Raw genomic sequence first — 17,297 nt, 5'->3', positions numbered from 1 at the left:
TGGGTATTATACCTACAATTTTAAATCCTGTTATTATTTTTTTCTCACATGTTTTTAAGTAGTCTAAAATAAAATAAGGCTTTGCTTTTGATTTGCTATAAAATATTAAATATATAAATATTTGAATTAAAAGATAACTTGTTCTTTTTATGACTCTGCTGATATATATCAATAAAAATCATCATAAGGTATTAACCAGGAATAATAGTTCTATGAATCGGGACTTGGCAATAATACTTTTCTAAATAATGCTTTACTTCTATTTTTAGCAGAATGGCTTTCAAGTTCTGAACAAACTTCTCTATGAAAATGTCTAAAAGTATCTTTTAAAATGTGTTTTATGAGACAAGAAAGTGATACATTTACAGAAAAAGTAATAATCCTTAAGGGGAAATCTTTAAAAGTAGTTATAAAAGGCAACTTTCTTTCTAACCAGGCAGTAGCTAGCTTGTTAATGTGAAAGACCATTTTGGGGTTCTAGTAGCCAAATCTGTATTCATATTTTTTACTCTGGTAGAAACTAATACAGGCACTTTTTTTCTAGTTCAGTTGCTTAGTTTTTTGAGAATTCTTTCTCTAACACTGGGAATTAGGACAAAAATTATTAGTTTTTTTTTAAAGATCATATCATTTTAGGAAAGGAAGAGAGCTTAGATATGTTCTATCCCAATAATCTTTACAAACGAGGAAATTCAAACCATGAATAACTTGACTTTGTATTATCTAACTTGCAAAAAATAAGGGATATAGGATGGAAGGATTTAAATTATATTTTTGGATATACATTTTAATAAAATTAATGAATATATTAAAATATAAGTGAAAGTTTTGTTAAGTGACTGTGCGTTTAGGTAATGTACTGCAGGCCCTTTTATGACACCTTTTAAAAATTGTGGTTGGCTCTAGGCGTGCCTGTGTCCCTCAATTGGTTAAATGTGCAACTCTTGATTTTGGCTGAGGTCGTGATCTCAGAGTCCTGAGAGTGAGCCCTGAGTGGGGCTCCATGCTCGTAGGGAGTCCATTTCTCTCCTTCTCCCTTTCCCTCTGCCCCTTGCCCCACTCATGGGCTTTCGCGTTCTCTCATTCTCTCTCTAAAAATGAACAAATCTCTAAAAAATCTTGTGGTTGACTTTACCCGACAGCTATAGTTCAGAGCTAGAGTCATTATTTTTATGAAGCATCTTTAAATACCCAGTGAAAAGAAGACTACAGTTTGAACAAAAAGTTTTAAGCAGGGTCATTTCTTTAGCAACTCTATGATCTTGAGTGTACAGACACATAACCAAATGTAGATCTGAAATTCCAAGTGTAGTTTAAATTTGATTTTAATTATATTCGGTAATATATATTTATGTGTGCTAATTCTGAGCTTAGAGGCATGATGAGATTTTTGTTATTCTAGAATCAAGCAAACTATATTCTTAATGATTAGAATACAGTGTTAATCAGCCCCATTTTGCAATCTAGCTTTTATTATAGCCACCAGGAACAAAAACTCATTTCTGTAAGAAGCATACCTGTGGTTTTGTTTTATTAGCTAGATCTTTTACTACTGACTGGTCCTGCCTGACACAATTTGCAGATTTGATGCCCATAGGTTTAAGTCAAACAGCTGTTACAGATGGATTTGCTAATCTAACTTTAATTTTTCCTTTTCTGTCTTTATATTTACAATACCTCTCAGGAGATGCGTATACTTTCCAAGAGTATGAAAGCTTTATCCTATAATGAGGAATGCAGAGTCGTTTTATTAGGCAGAATTTTACAGTTGAATCTGTCCTTTTTTCCCCCCTCTGTCTTCATTACTGTCTTTTTCTGACCCATGTCTTTCTCTCTTTCCAACAAAAACAACAAAATTCTTTGATACATTTAGTAACAGAATTTTATGGGAAAATATATTTATTTTTCTTGTAATAAAAAATTAAGTAAAAAAAAATGTGAAACTCAGAATGGCCAAGTGATGCCTTACATGAAGCACATTGGTAATAGTGAACCAAGTCTGCAGCCAGAGAATGCCTTCTCCTAGGGGAAGTACTTTATGACACATACCTCATATTATTTACTTTAGGAGATGCTTCTTGTTTACCTTGATTGTCTGTTACACACTTAGATGGTCTTACTTAAGCCTTTGAATTTATTCTCATATATTTGATTGCTTATTTATAATAAGTACAGGCTTGGATGTCTGCATGGTAATGCTGCTCAGTGTACAGTAGGTGCTGTTTAGCTTAGTGTTTCCAAAATTAGACAGATGCTAAATGTGATTTAAAGTGTTCTCCTAATACTAAAGCTGTCAGAAAACTGCTTATTTCATGACAGATTGAGAATTAATAACAAAAATTATATATTCAGAATTCTGTGGCTATGGAAAAATTTTTAAAAACTAGGTAAATATCTTTTAGAAACATTTACAGTGAAGTTAATTTGTGTGCAACTAAAACAGGTCAAACTGAACTATGGTTTCTATTGTAAGTCAGTATTTTGTTTTGTACATTGAGTTCAATGAATAGTTTTAAAATCTACTTATAAGCTGTAGTAAAGAAAAGAAAGGCATATTCCCTATTCTCATAGGCTTGCTCTGTGCTTTTTTGTTACAATAGGAATAGTTGAGTGAGTGAGTGTGTGTGTGTGTGTGTGTGTGTGTGTGTTTTATCTTGGAGTCAGGGGAGAAGAGGGGAGAAAGAAAGAAAGGATTAAATAATAGATGAACATGTAAACTCATTATGAAAACATAATGATAAAAAAAATTTAGCCTTAAAAATATCATCCTTATAAAAAGATGACCATACATTCAGTGACCCATAGAATGTTGATTGGAAGTCTCTGAGAATAGTGATAGATCCTGAGGCATTTAAATATATTTTATGAGTAAAACAAATTATAACTATATATATGCTTCTCTTTAACCATGAATGTTTGTTACAAAGCAAATTTCATTTATTAGATACTTGCTAGAGAATTATCATTTTGTCAGAGTGCTTTTGGATGAAGAAAAATAGTGTACTCATGCTCATTTACTCAGTTGCTTTAGAGAAGTAAAAGTCACATTGAAAATAGAGTAAGTGGTATGGAATAAATCAAAATTCAGGATTAAGTTGACTGTAAATTCTTGTTTTCTTTTATTGGAAGTAAATGTCTTTATTGAAAGTTACCATTTTATCCAAATAAATTATATAGATACTCTATCCAAAAGGAGGGGAGCATAACTTTCCTTTCCTTAAGTGTGGGCTATGAATAATGCCTTCCTTCCAAAAAGCACAGGATGGTGAGTGTGGGAAAAAATAAACAAACAAACAAACAAACAAACAACACTGTATGGTTGATTATGATGTTGTGAGCATGGTACTTTACCCTCACAATCTTCCCTGGAAAGCCATAACCTCAAGCTAATCATGGCAAAAATTTCAAAAAATTTCAGTGAAGGAGACTTCTACAGTACACCTGAACAGTAGTCTTCAAAATTGGCAAGATCGTCAAAACAGGGAGTTCTGCAATATTGTCAAAGATAAGAGTGCTGTATGAAACATGACAGCTAAATGTAATGTAGTATCTTGGGACAGAAAAAGGACATTAGGTAAAAACTAAGGGAATATGCATAAACTGTATTATTCAGTTTATAATGTAACCATATTATTTCATTTTGTAAGAAATGTACTGTACTATTATAACATGTTAGTGATAGTATACATTTTGTATAGGGGGATATAGGAAAGTACTATCTGCTTATTTTTCTGTAAGTTTAAAACTGTTATTAAAAAAGTCTATTAACAAAAAGAAAATATTACTTTAAAATTATTTGTTTAGTATTCACTTTCAGAGGAATTATGGGTAGAATAAAGTGTTGATGAAAAAAGATAGAAACACATTACCATTACGAAATGCTTACATTGTAAGGACAAAAGAACATTGGTTTACATGAAGAGCTGTTTTAATGGCACAGGTCTGTTGGCAGTCCATCAGAAGATAAGCATTTGCATTAGTAAACTAACTATAAACATAAAAAGTGAGTTTTCCCATGTAACCTTTATAATTACATATAGTATATAATTAAAGGGAGTAAGAGTATGTATACTTATAATTCAGGAAAATACGATGCAATTATATCTTACTTCTTTTATTCCCAAGGTTGTAAAACAGTGTTTATGAACAGAGTTTGAAGTAACACCTGGGATTTGGAAAATATTGTCAGAAGACTGCGTAAATGGTGTCAAACTGCTCTTGGTGACTTGATTTAAGAGAAAGGAATTATGTCAGACTATATTTTAAATGACATAAGCATATGAGTGACTTACAACTCAAAAAACTTTAGGGTGAAAATTATTCCTACAATAAAAATAACATCAACATGTTTATGTTCATGTAGATTATGTGACTTGTCAAAATTTAAGCAATGTGATTATGCTTATGTTTGGCAAATGTGTGATTTGAATGGTTTGTGAATTAATACTCAATTTTTAATTCTTTAGTTGGGATGAAGGTCATAGGAGTTGGAGGTAATAAACTTTACAATGCTAGAATTATTGCTTAATATTTCACATCATTTTAACAGACAGAATGTGTTCAGCAAATATCTGTACTTTAATACATAATTCTTAAAATGACCCAATAAGTAAGAAAGGAAAATGAATCATTCATTAAATGAAAGCCAAACAACATTCTGTGAAAGCATAAAGATGGAATGGTCAATTCTAATGTCCAGGGATGGGAAGTATTAGAGAAATCTCCAGTCTTTATGGACCAAGTCTGGAAAATCAAATGAGATACCCATAAGACAGTAAGGTGGATGTGATATTTGTGCCAGATGTCTTCCAGACAGTACCAATGCTCAAGAATTTAGGAAAAATGTAAATACTGGTGGTAGTTACTGAACTGTACTTTTTACCTGGTGTACTTCTGAAGAGGGTTTCAATTCGTACTTTCTTATTTGTAAAAATTAATGAAATTGCAGTTACAATGTGGACTCATTTTATACATTGAATGAATTTCTGATAAATTGTGAAAATGCGTATTTACATATCAAGTTATATCTAACATTTGAATTTCTATTTCTGATGTATTCTGATGAGGGGAAAAAATGATCCCAACCATACAGAAAGATGAAAAATGTAAGAAGGAGCTAAAAAATCACTTGTGACAGTGTCAGAATTCATTTTCAAGGAGATTTCTGCCTTTGTGAGTGCAGTCTGTATGCATTCAGACCTCCAGTACTAACTCTGAGTGAAATTCATCAAAAAGGAAATCAATCCACATTATCTCAGTACTCTAAAAGCATATGTAAATTAAAATACATCACATAGCTAATTCCAATTTTATTGACAGATCTTACTGCTTCATAGGGATTTGAATATTTAAATATTTTAACAGCCTTACTGGTTCCTTTTCAGGAATGTCATTCTTCAGAAGTATGGCAAAATTCACCAGGTGTGAAAGCCATGCAGCAAACTTTTTTTCAAGTTTTTTTTTTTTTCAGTAAGTATGTGGTTCCTGTGTTTATGTACTTGCACCCCATTTTTTTTCCTCAAAGGATTTAATTATCCCTATAATAATTGTGTGTGTGTGTGTGTGTGTGTAATTACTGACTAATGAATAGCAAGGTAATCTTTTGTACTTGACACATTGGTTTTAGGGAATTTTATTATGACAACATTTTCAGTATTGCCTGAGTTTGTAAAGGATTTGGAGATATTTTTAATACCTCTGTGATAATGAAAACAAGTTTCACCAATAGTGGAAATCCATGTGAACATTATAAAACATTAGAAATGGAAATAATATTTTTCATGCATTATTACATACGTAAATCTAAATTTATGTTAAGTAAATTGTTCAAGGAAATGATCTTTTCTAGAAAAAAGAAGAAAATTTTGAGAGAAAATTTTAAGTAGTAATTAAAAAAATAGAACTCATGGAATTTGTTTTAATTTTAAGGAATTACATTTATGGACCATGAATTTTATTTCTATAATGCGAGTTTAAAAGGAAGAAGGATTTCCTAAATGCTCACATTTTAATAGCTTAAATTTTGTGAGGGAGTAATGGATGGAGGATTGACATAAAGAAAGGTGATGCTGAAAGAACCCTTGGAGCTGATTTTTCTCAGGTTAAACACTGAATTTCTTTTTTTTTTTTTAAGGATTTTATTTATTTATTTGAGAGAGAGAGACAGTGAGAGAGAGCATGAGCGAGGAGAAGGTCAGAGGGAGAAGCAGACTCCCCATGGAGCTAGGAGCCCGATGTGGGACTCGATCCTGGGACTCCGGGATCATGACCCGAGCCGAAGGCAGTCGTCCAACCAACTGAGCCACCCAGGCATCCCTGAATTTCTTTTTTAAACGATAAAATTAATGCCTCGTTTTTAATTTCACAGGAGTTTCAGCGTACAGAGATGAATGGTTTGTTTCTTTTTAGATCTTTTCATAGCCCAAGGGAAGTAATGATTTCCTAGAATGTACTCACTTTATTATCTGAATTCACTGGAATATCTCTATCTACTCTACAGTGAAGTAAACATACAAACCTAGAAACAAAATGGAATGCAATGATAAGAATCTGAGATGTCTAAATGAGTAGATATAACTAGCTGGAGAGCATAAGAAAGTCATGGGCAAAGCATTATTGCCCAAAAAAGTAAGATAGTGAGTCTCTGCATTGCCACTCTCAAGTAAGTGTTGTATGACTTGATGTTAGTGAGTCATTTGATGAATTTTATAAAAACAAACAAATAACAAACTAAACCCTTCCTTTCAGGAACCTTTCAAGTTAACTTACCTCTCTGTTCACATAGGTAAATCTGATGACAGGACCTTAAACTCAGTGGTGACAGAGTCCAGTAACTATGACATAAAAACAGGTGTTTGCTAACACCTCAGTTTGGGAAGAAAAGTCGTATTTCACTTGAAATTTCAGCTGTTATTGAAGTTAAAGTTACTGTACTAACACTGTAAAGGGATTAATATAATTGAAAAGGATGCATAAAAACAAAGCCATACCCCCTCCCCCCGGCAACCCTCAGTTGGGAGAAGGGGGTGGGATTATGGACATTGGGGAGGGTATGTGCTTTGGTGAGTGCTGGGAAGTGTGTAAACCTGGTGATTCACAGACCTGTACCCCTGGGGATAAAAATATATGTTTATAAAATATATTAAGGAGGCTGGGAAAAAAAAAAAAAAAACAAAGCCATAAGACTCATCTTTAGAATGTATTCTCTCCATCTCTAGGAAAACTCCACAAGTGCCTGGCTTTTACAGGAATGGCTACGGTGGAGAGTCTTAGTGTGGGGGAAGATCTCCTGTTACTGATAGCTCAAGAAATAATAAAGTAATAAAGTAGTGTGGGGGGCTGCCTGGTGGCCCAGTCAGTTAAGCATCCTGACTCTTCATTTTGGCTCAGGTTATGATCTCAGGGTTGTGAGACTGAGCCCCCTGATGGTCTCCATGCTGGGCATAGAGCCTGCTTGAAATTGTCTCTCTGCTCCTCTCCTCTCAAAAATAAATAAGTAAATAAGTAAGTAAAAAAGTAATGAAATCCTGTGTCCGTTTCCTACTCACTGATACGGTGTTTGAGGTTCTTACTTTTATTTCTCCAAAGATTGATTTATTTATTTTAGAGAGAGAGAGACTGTGCATGAATGGGAGGAGAGTAAGGAGTGGGGAGAGCGTGGTCAGGCTTATTCCACGCTGAGCTTGGAGATGGACCTGTGATGCAGTCCCACCACCCAGAGCTCATGAAGTGAGCTGAAACCAAGAGTCACATGCTTAACCACTGAGCCACCCATGTACCCCTCTTTGAGGTTTTTTTTTTTTTAATTTTTAATTTTTTATAAACATATATTTTTATCCCCAGGGGTACAGGTCTGTGAATCACCAGGTTTACACACTTCAAAGCACTCACCAAAGCACATACCCTCCCCAATGTCCATAATCCCACCCCCTTCTCCCAACCCCCCTGCCCCCAGCACCCCTCAGTTTGTTTTGTGAGATTAAGAGTCACTTATGGTTTGTCTCCCTCCCAATTCCATCTTGTTTCATTGATTCTTTTTCTACCCACTTAAGCCCCCATGTTGCATCACCACTTCCTCATATCAGGGAGATCATATGATAGTTATCTTTCTCTGCTTGGCTTATTTCGCTAAGCATGATACGCTCTAGTTCCATCCATGTTGTCGCAAATGGCAAGATTTCATTTCTTTTGATGGCTGCATAGTATTCCATTGTGTATATATACCACATCTTCTTGATCCATTCATCTGTTGATGGACATCTAGGTTCTTTCCATAGTTTGGCTATTGTGGACATTGCTGCTATAAACATTCGGGTGCACGTGCCCCTTTGGATCACTACGTTTGTATCTTTAGGTTTTTAAATCCCCCACCAGGTTAGTGATAATTAGATGAAGATGGAAATTAAGAAATGCTTCTTTCTGTACCCAGAGAGTATGCCGGAGTTAGAATGATAGTGGTTTGTTGCTTTTTATTAGCGGAGTACCCATATTTACTCAGTCGTTACCCATCTTCCAGGTTAGTTTAGGTAATGCTGTTTTGTCAGTGGGTGCCCTGTCTCGGCCCTGATGATTTAATTGAAATAAAGAGCATTTGCTTTTACCTCAAAGAAAGATTTCATAAATCCCTTCTCCTCCCCCTAAAATCTGAATGTTATGAATCCTACTACCAGCTTCGGGAAGCTGGACGTATGTGGTTTCCCAGTAGACCCTCTGCAGACCCTATGCCCATGAACACTAACACTGGACCCCCGGCATCCTTGATGATTCTTCTGCATGTCAGTTCACCTTTCTCATTCTGAAACCCCCAGAGCTCGCTGGGAGTCTGGCAACTGTGGATATTACTACAGAATAAATTTGTTCTGGCACATAATATGTCCTGAAAAATTGTATTTTAAAGAAATGAATGAGGCATGCCCAGGGTGGCTCAGTTAAGCTTCTGTCTTTGGCTCAGTTCATGATCCCAGGGTCCTGGGTCAAGCCCCACATCAGGCTTCTTGCTCAGTGGGGAATCTGGTTCTTCCTCTGTCTGTTGCTCCCCAGCTTGTGCTTTCTCTCTCTCTGACAAATAAATAAATAAAATCTTTAAAAAATAAATAAATGAATGAATACTACTTGAATTGTTACACGATAGTGTGATTATCCAGTGTTTGTGGCATTAAACTCTTAAAATAATGATACAATATTTATGGTAGGAATCTTACTATTAAATATAATAAGGTCTTAATCAGAGATTCTTATGAAAATTATGGTTTTGGTTTTAATAAATGAGAGAGAGGCTTAGCTTTTATTCTGCACAGTCTCCCATAGTATTTTCTGTCTAGGATTGAATGCTCAGATTCTGAAATCATCCAGCTGTTTTTGAAAACCACTTCTGACACAGACTCAGTGAACTTAACTAGTTACTTAAGCGCAGTGTAATTTTGTGTTATTCAGTAAAATGAGCATAATATATGTCTAAATCATATTTCTAATGACAAATGATATCAATATTAAAATATTTAGCATTCAGTAAATGTGAGTTCTTGCTTCTTTTTCCTTGAATTTTTCATTTGATTTCCAGGAAAGTAGTTTCTTTTGTCTGTTTTTCTGTTTACCTTGAAGTCTTCTCTGCTGGGTACTTCTCATTTCCATATTATTTAAATATTTGGCCTGTTCTTAGGCTCAATTTCCAGACTTGTAAAAACTTCTGCTTATACCTGTACCTTTTGATTATTTCATTCAATCACCTAGCTTTATAAAAACCCCAGGTTTCTACCTCTAGCACATAAATCTGTCCTCTACTCCAGGCACATAGGTTAGTTATCTACCTGAGACCTTCTCTTGGATATTTATTAGACTGTTGGAATATGTCTTAAACAAATCTCCTTAGCCCCCCAAAATTCGCCTATTCATCTCAGCAAGTAGTAAGTCCATTCTTTGATTTGCCAAAGGTTAAAAACTTGTTGCCCTTTTCTCCTCGCTCGCTCTTAAACATGTAATCCTTTGATAAATTCTGTAGGCCCTGGCAGTAGGGGTGAAATTGCTCATCATTGGCTCATGTACCAAGGAGATGACATGACCATATTACCTTCTTTTTTTTTTTTTTTAAGATGTATCTATTTATTTTAGAGAGGAAATCAGGGGGAGAGGCAGCAGGTGAGAGAGAGTGAGTCCTCAAGCAGATTCTCAGCTGAGTGCAGAGCCCAACGCAGGGCTTGATGTCAGGACCTGATATCATGGCCTGGGCAGAAACCAAGAGTTGGACACTTAACTGATTGAGCCACCAGGTCCCCCTCATTATTACCTTACTAGACAAATAGTTCTTAAGGTCAGTGGATTCTTAAATACCCCCAAAACCTTTTCTGAGATCCATGATGTCAAAACTATGTTCAGACTAACACAAAGGCATTAAAAATTTTGACATTTTCTTATCTGTGGAATGATAATAATAATAGTACCAAATCTTAGCATTGTGTCTCACACAGTATACACAGTAAGTTTTGTTGAATAATTTATTAAAATATTACTGAATATGTTAAAGCTAATGAAAGAAATTGTGGGCTACATAGAAAGTTAGGTGCCCTGATATCCAGAACCAGGCTCTTCATCATAATGCTTATAGTCTCAAATATAAAACACAGTAATTTCCTGGGACATTTGCTTAATGCTGGACTTCTGACAGTTTTCTAGAACTTCTTTTTATAATGTCTTAATTTGTGCCCTTTTACTTAAAGATGCGCTCTAATTTTATGGGAGAGGAGAGATAATGGAATTTGGGAATGAAAGGGTCTTCATATTTTGATTCTTTCATATATGCTGGCAAATTGTCTGTCAAGAGAATTAGGTACTACACTTGATCTTAGCCAAAAGGCCGAGAAGCAATGTCAAGAGAATTAGGTAAAATTATAGGTCAGTAGCCATTTATGGGGAACTATTTTATCATCTCTTCTTTAGGATTATAACTATTTTCAGGTTTTTGGTATTTCAGTAATTACAAAGGTTTATATTACTTGAATTTACAACTTTTCACTCGCAGTTGTAGTTGAATCAGCTTCTTAGTCTATTATTTGTCTCATGTTTATTATTATTTGTCTCATGTTTTATTTTTTGAGTTTTATTTATCTTTTTTATCTGTAAGGTTATTCTTACTAGACTTACTTGTTCTCTAGGGATTTCAGATCATGCACGAGCTTTCCCATACCTTTCTGTTCTTCATCTGTATTTTGCTCTTAGAAATTAAGCAAAAGTAAGTTTGACATTTGATTTTTATATGAAAATATTACTGTAGATGGTTAAACAAGACAATGGTAAAATAACTTACTACTAGCTTCTCACACGTAAATAATTCTACACGTCTCTGTTCTTACTTGCACGCTGGATTTGTAACCATTTCCTGTGTCTGGGTATACTTAGACACTGGGAAATGTGGACACGATATTTACCAGGCTCACACCCCCACGAGAACATACAATCTCTAAGTCTTCAGAATGTGTTGTGACTCCATTATAAACCATGGCAACTACGAAAACCCAGCCAAATACAAGAAGTTCAGAAATACAATATTTGACTTCAGTATTAATGGATAAGGAGGAGAACTTGGTGAGAAGGAGAGGAGAAGCAGCACCGTATTAAAGGCAAGAGAACTGTTTGGGAGAAGGAGCAGATACATGAAGGAGGTGCAGCAGGTCATCTGCTGTGATGTGTAAAGAGGATGGGAGATGAGCTTGTGGCACTTGATTGGAGGAAGCTTAGATTCTGGCCTAGGGAGTTGCAGCTTTATTTCTTGTGTACTTGAGGATTCGGTTAAGATTTTTCTGTACAAGGGAGTACTATGATCAAAGTTGTGGTTTTTTTTAAAGGGAAAAGGAAAGTTTTCTTTCTTTCTTTCTTTCTTTCTTTCTTTCTTTCTTTCTTTCTTTCTTTCTTTTTTAAGATTTTATTTATTTGACAGAGAGAGAGAGGGAATACCAGCAGGAGAGTGGTAGAGGGAGAAGCAGGCTCCCTGCTGAGCTGGGAGCCCGATGTGGGGCTTGATCCTAGGACCCTGGGATCATGACCTGAGCTGAAGGCAGTCGCTTAACAAACTGAGCCACCCAGGCACCCCCAAAGTTGTGTTTTGAAGGAGTCCAGTCCACTAGATTATCTTTTTCACTGAAACCTCCCAACTCCTGCTTCCTTCTTTTGTTCTTGGTCCCTTATCAGACACCCATGTGGTTAATGGTGGCCTCTGTGTGACTGTGAATAGTGCTCTCGTAGTCTCATGTCTGGATCAGGAGCGTTCTCATTTCTTCCTTTGGTTGGTTTTCATTTTGTTCTTTCACTAAACGCAAAAGTAATTTTTGACATTTGAATCTAAAATAAAACAGCATTGGGGCACCTGGGTGGCTCAGTGGGTTAAACCTCTGCCTTCAACTGAGGTCATGTTCCCAGGGTCCTGGGATCAAGCCCCACATCGGGCTCTCTGCTCAGCGGGGAGCCTGCTTCCTCCTCTCTCTCTGCCTATTTGTGATCTCTGTCTGTCAAATAAATAAATAAAATCTTTAAAATAAGATAAAATAAAATAAAACAAAACAGCATTAAAAATGTCTGAACAACAGCAACAACAAAATGTCTGAACAAGCAAACAGTAGTGTGCCTTACTCAACTTCACTAACTGCAGGTTCATTATTGTAAAGAGGCAAGGAAAGTGGCAAGTTTATATTCATAAAGAACAGGAAGAAATTCGAATTTACTTAAAACTTTTGTCAGATAATTTTCTGCCAACTTTTGTAGGCCTGTGCTCACTTAGTAATAACTTAATTGGAGATTTAAAAATTATATTAATATTTAATATTAATATTGAGGCATTCAATTCTAAATTAGTTTACTTCTTAGAGAAATGGAAATATAAGATAAAGGAAATAGAAACTGTGTTTCCCTAGAAAAGCTTTATTTGTGGAGGGATCTCACCTCTAAAAATTTATATCCTGTGATGTTCATTGAGGAAGACATTAATCAAATTAACACCAATATAGTGCTCCTTCTGTTGGCATATTATGTAGAATGTTTATTACTTGAATAAAAACATAATGGGAAAATAAGATTGCACTAGTCTTCTAATTTACCACTAGGCCAGTAAAAATTACTCCTTTGGCTTGTAGTTATGTCTGAATCTTAGTGAAAGGGTGGGGAACATTGAGCAATGGCAAATTAACTGTTTTGTACTGATTTATATATATCATTGATATGGCAATATTTTAAGTAGTTAACTGTTTTTCACCTAAACTGTGTAGTATATGGCTTCCGTAGGTAATGCTCCTTAAAATTTCAGTCGACATGAAATATTTCTCCTGGACTCCTAGACAGTGAGTGATGGAGACTCATTGTATATATAAAATATTCCCTCTTGATACCGTCTTTAAAAAAGCATAGATTTTTATTTTTAATCTATACATGTTTTGTAAGATATTAGGAGCTGTACCACTAGTCAAATATAAGGGTTATGTTAATATTTGTTAATCTGTTTAGTTTTAAGTGCTTTGTTCAATTTAAATGGGCTAAATAGGTTTCCAACTTAAGTCAAAATACAAAACCAAAGAAAAAATAAACGCTTCAATATTCGTGATGTAATAGATTAATAGAAAATTGCATTTTCACTTACATTTAAGATACACTTGACAGAGATCAAGACTAACTCAGATTAAACTTGTAACCAAAAATTTACAGCAGTCCTTACAAACAGGATTATATTTTTACTTACGTATACTAGCACTGAGATGGCGTGCCTTTATTAGTGGCATTATTGATCGTAAATAAACAAAAATGTCCTTTTCTAAAACTTAATTTGGGTTTCCTTTTAAGGAAATTCTAACAGATGACATCCCAAATAAAATACAGATAATAATAAATTTGTTGCTATAAATCTTCAGCAGAAAACTAAATATGGATCAAGCTAGAAAACACAATTAGCTTAGCAACGATGTGACTATTGTGAATGCAAGACACATTTTTCAATACCAGTAGTATTTTGAAACAAAACAAAGGAGCCAGAATACTAGCTTACAGCTAGAAGGAAATTAGAAGTCATCTAAATTTTAGTTTTCAGTGCATTCAATGAAGAAATTGAGACCTAAGGTCATATAAACAGTTAGAATCAGATTTATTTATAATAATCAAATTTTCTGACTCTAACTTAGTATGTTTATATCATAAAAATTTGATTCCTCTGGCACTTACGGCATACCGTACATATCTATAAAGTTATGTAATATATATGTGTATATATATATAAGCTATATACATACTATCAAATATATAGTAGCCTTTGTAATTAAGGAAAATGTTATATAATTTATACAATGAAAAGATGAAATCAGAAAGGGGAAGAGAAGTTCTCATTTTTATATTCTGTTAGATTTGGAAATAAAATTTATATTCAGCACACATACACATATATATGTGAAGATGTATATATTTTTATGTGCATTTGTTTTTAAGTATATATACACACATACATATATTCATCTCTTAAATGATAATCATCATTCATCATGGACAGAGATAGTATGATGAGATAGGAATAAAGAGATAGGAAGCAGAACATTTAAATTAAAATTTCTCTTTTTACTTACTAGATGGCTGTCTTTGTAGAATTGGTTAATATCCCTGAATTCATTTTGCTTTCTTTTCTGTAAAATGGGGCTAATGAAACCGAATTTGCCGGCTGTAGGGAGGGTTAGGAATAATGCATATAATGTGGTCAGCAGTATCATTTCATGTTGTTCAATTTGTACTGTGACACACATCAGAATATTGAGGCCAGTGAACTCTTTGTTTATGTCTCAGCATAGTATTTCTAATATGCTAACATGATTTAAATCCAAAAAATATGATACTGCTGATCACTTTGGTACATAATTACCAGAAGTGGAATTGTTATGTTAGCATACATGAAATAATCCTTGGAAATCAAATAACTAGTTGTGATTTAATGTCCATTAATCTTTATTCTATTGGGATAACTGTGATTTGAATTTTTATCAACAAAAGATAAAAACATGGACTTTGCAATTGGAGAGACTTTGTTAAAGCCATGAATTAGCCTCTTAGTAGCTATGTGAACAGTCTATTTACATCTACACATTTGTGTAAGAAAAATAAAATAAAGCTTTACCAGGAAAGTTATTGTGAGGATTAAAGGAAATTGCACATTTAAGAACATTATTACAGTGTTTGATACAGAAAACTCAGTAAGTATTAGCTACTCTATTATTGTAGTCATTATCATTGTTATTATTTATGTAGTGGCACTTTTTTATCTTTCTTCAGAAACCAAACTTAATCTTTCCACAATTTCAAAAGTGCTAAAGTTATGGTAACAGGGTAGATAGCAATGTTTTTGGAGAAAGATACATAACCAGTGATCTATTGGTATTAAGATGGGGAGACAATGCATGGAATCATTTATTTTAAGGATCATCACATTTTGATTAGTTAGGATCATTTTAAAGTCTAAGCCACCCATTATTTTATAGTTTCATTTTTGTTCTTATGCTGCCAAACATTAATTCTAGACACTAACATTGTTAAGGTAATTCACTGAAAAAACTGATTAGTACTGTAATAGAGCAATAATGAAAACAGTGATTGTAAGAAAAGAAAAGGAAGGGCTAATTCATGCACCTGGATAACATATTTGTGAAACTAGTTTATTTTACTGGCCAAGTCATAAAGTATGATGTAAAAAAATTATGAAGATAACTCAATAAATAGCTGCACAAAGATTTATTGAAGGAAAACATGAAATCTTATGATAGATTTGACATTAATGAAGATTGATATTATCATTAAAGAAGAGTTACAGATTCCACTATCCATTTGTCTGTTGTCTGTTACCTACCATCTTTCTATCTATCTTTTATCACCTATCTACTTTACTGTCAGAGAATGGTGATTGCCCTCTGGTCCTAAGTCATCATGAAAATTATATTTTCTTACTTGACACAATATAGATAATGAAATAATTGATCAATATAAGCATAGTTGATTATGAAAAATATGATTTTAGCATAATAGTATGTTAAAAATTTTAAGAAGATGTGATGGTAAAACATGCAGTTTTAATTTCATTTTCATATCATTTTGATTTTCATCATTATAACAGAACTTTAAAAAAGAATATACTTGAAAATACTTTCTGAAGTAATTAAAACACTGTCATATTCTTTTAACTTATTTGCAAAAGGACATACTTCTAATATATCCCTCCCGTGATACCTACTGATTTGAGTGGGATGAGACATCTGTTGATTTTGAGTCTTAATCTCCTCTGTTCCAAGGCTCTTTCAAAATGTCCGGTTAGAAACTATTCTGTATCTCCTAATTTTGGATTAAGGCCATTTACTAAGTAAAGTGCAGGGAGATCTGTGGTGACTTCAGCTTCAGGATCTCCTTCTGAATACGGTCGAAAACAGTGTCCATCCCTAAAGCCTTGAACTTATCCTTTCTTTGATTGCTATATTGGATTTGAGTGCAATCTGTTTGGAAGAATGACTTCAAGGATAGTTTCCAAAAGGTCTTGTTCCACAGTACAGATTTTCTAAGTCTTCCTTCTGCCTTTCTTTTTTCCTCTCTCCCTCCCTTCCTCTCTCCCTCTCTCTCTCTCTCCCATCCTTCCTTTCTTCCTTTCTTCTTGCTCTCTTTCTTTCTTTCTTTCATGCAATTTAGGATGTTTTGTGTCATCTTCAATCTTTTCTCTTTGTTATTCCCATTCTTCTTTATTTTCCTGAGATAATTACTAACCTCTGTACCAACTGATAGGGACCTGGGAGTCTCAGATTATATGTTCATAGAACTATTTTATATTTCTCTGTGAATATCTTTCTCTTCTGTCTAGGCTGTGAAAAGGTTTAAATATTTACAGACATACCTCTGAGATAGTGTGGGTTTGGTTGCACATCACCACGATGAAGCAGATATTGCAGTAAAGCAAGTCAAAATAATTTTTGGTTCCCAGTGCATATAAAAGTTTACACTATACTGTAGTCTGTTAAGTGTGTAATAGTATTATGTCCAAGAGAATGTATATACCTTAATTTAAAAATACTTTATTGCTAAAAAATGCTAAGCACCATCGGAACTTTTAGGGAGTTGAAATATTTTTGCTATTGGAAGGTCTTCGATGTTGCTGGCTGTGTGCTAACCAGGATGGTGGTTGAGGTGACTGTGGTAATTCCTTAAAATAAGACAACACTGAATTTTGTCACACAAACTGATTCTTCATGTCATGAATGATTTCTCTGCAGCATGTGATACTGTTTGATAGTAGAGCTTCACAAAAC

General features: G+C 34.2%; 1 protein-coding gene and 1 pseudogene across 2 annotated transcripts in view; one reads left to right on the top strand and one right to left on the bottom strand.

The window, feature by feature from the left end:
* CCSER1 (coiled-coil serine rich protein 1) overlaps nt 1–17,297 on the top strand; it is a 907,623-nt gene that overhangs the window by 269,917 nt on the left and 620,409 nt on the right. The gene's annotated exons all lie outside the window — the stretch shown is intronic.
* On the bottom strand, nt 10,761–10,861 carry LOC123391890 (annotated as a pseudogene).

This window comes from Mustela putorius, unplaced genomic scaffold, assembly GCF_011764305.1.
Source record: "Mustela putorius furo isolate JIRA1106 unplaced genomic scaffold, ASM1176430v1.1 tig00000382_pilon_pilon_pilon, whole genome shotgun sequence".
NCBI classification, from domain to species: Eukaryota; Metazoa; Chordata; class Mammalia; order Carnivora; family Mustelidae; genus Mustela; species Mustela putorius.
The sequence above is the reverse complement of the archived record's forward strand: the minus strand, read 5'-3'. Positions and strand labels throughout refer to the sequence as shown.